The sequence below is a fragment of the Coenobita brevimanus genome, chromosome 45 (assembly GCF_032717465.1).
Source record: "Coenobita brevimanus isolate Jiangsu-jjx chromosome 45, ASM3271746v2, whole genome shotgun sequence".
NCBI lineage: Eukaryota > Metazoa > Arthropoda > Malacostraca > Decapoda > Coenobitidae > Coenobita > Coenobita brevimanus.
In genome coordinates, this window is record NC_136998.1 from 13,792,814 (window position 1) to 13,796,085 (window position 3,272).

The window sequence follows — 3,272 nt, forward strand, 5'->3', positions numbered from 1 at the left end:
CTTAGTAAAATTCCTGGTGTAAAGGAAACCATTTGGCTTGTCACTCAGTGAAGAGTCACCCATACGAAAATGGAAGTGGAAAGAATGAAGAAAACAAAGAAGAGGGGGTGTAAAGTCACCTGTAGCCAGAAGGAAGAGGAAAGAATGAAGGGAAGAGAGGAAAGGGCAGACACCCAAAGGAACACTACATTAAGTGAGTGGATGGTGAGCGCCCCACCTACCCTATACACATATATATATATATATATATATATATATATATATCTATATCTATATATATAATATATATATATATATATATATATATATATATATATATATATATATACCTAGGCTGCTTCCACCAAGGAAAGGGAGGTAGCCGAGACAGGACGACACACTCCCCATTTACTCATCCATTCAAACACATTCATTCGCATCTTAGCCCCAAAGGGGAGAACGGACAGATCCTCACCGCACCACACCGCACAAGGGTCAACTGCGCAATGCAATCAGTGACATCCACAGCAGGGCCCGACAGCAGAACTGGTTTACCCCTGCCACATCATAACAGACCCATCCCCTTACCCGCACCTGACCTGACTAGCTGATCAGAACAAATGCGGGAGAATATCCCCTCAGGGCTGTGTCATCACTTATTCATTCACAATTTCTCTCCATTTATTTCTGTCATGCACAGCCACTCTTCCTTGCTCAACAGACATCCCTCTCGCATCCAGCGCTCTCTTCACACTGTCCATCCATCCTATTCGTGGTCTTCCTCTCAGCCTTACACCTCTCACATCAGATCTAGTTATCTTTTTCACCAATCGCTCATTATCCATTCTCTCCATATGCCCAAACCATCGCAACACCCTCTGCTCAACTCTACCAGCCATCTTCCGAACAACTCCAGTTCTCCTTCGCACTTCATCATTTCGGACCCGATCCATACGCATCACTCCACACATACTCCTCAGACACCTCATCTCCATTACATTCAAACTTTTCCTCTGTGCTACACCCATATTCCATGTTTCAGCCCCATATAATGCAGTCGGTACCACAACACCCTCATACAGCCTTCTCTTTACATCCATTCTAAGCAAACGACATTTAAACACTTTTTTCATTCCTCCCAGCACCTTTCCTACTTCATTTATTCTAAACTTCACTTCTGCATCTATTCTTCCATCCACAGCAACATGTGACCCTAGATATTTAAAACAATCTACCTCCTCAAGCAACTCACCATTCAAAACTATATTCATCCCCCTACCATCTATCAACCTCGTACACTTCATCACTTTACTCTTATTATCATTTACTTTCAATTTCCTCCTTTCACACACCCTGCCAAACTCCTCTACCAACTGTCTCAATCTCTCCTCTGAATCAGTCACCAGTGCAGTATCATCTGCAAACAGCAGCTGCTTCAGATTCCACGCTCCACCATCAACATTTACCAGACTCAGACCACCTAAAACTCTTGCATTCACCTCCCTTACAACACCATCCATGTAAATATTAAACAACCAAGGTGACATCACACATCCCTGTCGCAGCCCCACTCTCACAGGAAACCAATCACTCACAGCATTTCCCACTCTTACACACGCTCTACTATTTACATAAAAACTTTTCACCCCTTTTAGGAACCTACCGTCAAGTCCATACAATCTTAAAACAGTCCACAAAGCCTCCCTATCAATTCTGTCATACGCTTTCTCTAAATCCATAAATGCCCAAAACACATCCTTGCCTTTCGCTAAATACTTTTCACACACTTGTCTCACAGCAAACACCTGATCAACGCATCCCCTCCCTCTCCTAAACCACACTGCTCATCACCAATCACTCCCTCTGTACCCTCTCTAACTCGCATAATTAACACTCTACCATACACCTTTCCTACAACACTCAAAAGACTTATACCCCTAAAGCTAGTACATTCATACTTATCACCCTTGCCTTTATACAACGGGACCACACAAGCACTTGCCCAGTCAATTGGCACCATACTTTTCTCAAAGCACACATTCAACAATCTTACTAACCAGTCAACAATAGTCACTCCACCACCCTTCAGGCATTCCACAGCACACCCATCCATACCTGCAGCTTTCCCTGTTTTCATCTCCTTTACTGCCTTCTCCACTTCCTCCTTCGTGATCAAAGAATCATTCAACTCTCCCAACACATTTATTCCTTGCACCCTTCCATCCGCCACAATCTCAGCCACCCTTCCCTCCTCTACATTTAACAATCTTTCAAAATACTCTGCCCATCTCTTCCTTACTGCATCCATCTCAATTAACATCCTTCCATCCTCTGCTTTTACTCGTTCTTCCTTCCCAGACTCTCCCTTTCGCACCCTTTTCACCTCCTTCCAAAACATTTTCTTATTCTGTTGAAAATTCTCTGTCAGCCGCCTACCCCACCTCTCATCTGCTGCCACTTTAGGATCACGCACAGCCCTTCTCGCTCTATTCCTCTTTTCCTTATACCTTTCATATGACATCTCATCCTTCCTCTGCAGCCACACTTCATATGCACGTCTCTTCTCAGCCACAGCCATACTTACTTCCTCGCACCACCATTCACTTCCTTTTCTTACACCACCACCCACACGTCTCACACCACACACCTCTTCTGCATGCCCCACCACAGCACTCTTAAACAACTGCCATTCCTCCTCCACGCTGCCATTATCTCGATCTTTCACTGCATTCCACTCATCTTTCAATTTCTCCTGGTACTCTATCTTTTTCTCTCTTTTATCCAACTCACTCACTTTCAAAACCTCCCTGCCACACCTAACCCTCCTAGCTCTCACCCAACTCTTACCTACTCTTAACTTTCCCTCCACCAGGTAGTGGTCAGACATACCTCCACCCTCCCCTCTCAGAACTCTCACATCCAACAATCTTCCTATTACATTCCTAGACACAACCACATAGTCCATCAAAGCTCTATCAACAACCCTTCCACCCTCCTGTCTCACCCATGTATACTTATAAATATCTTTCTTCTCAAACAGCGTATTCCCAATCACCATCTCTCGCTCAACACACATCGCTATCATTCGTTCCCCATTTTCATTTCTTCCAGGCACACCATGCATACTAACTACGCCTTCAACTGCTACATTTCCCACTCTAGCATTCAGATCTCCCATCATTACCACATTCACATTCGCTCCAAAACTCTGCAGACACTCATCAACATCATTCCAGAAAGACTTCCTCTCTTGTTCATCCCTTTCACTACCAGGCCCTATGCACTCACAAACA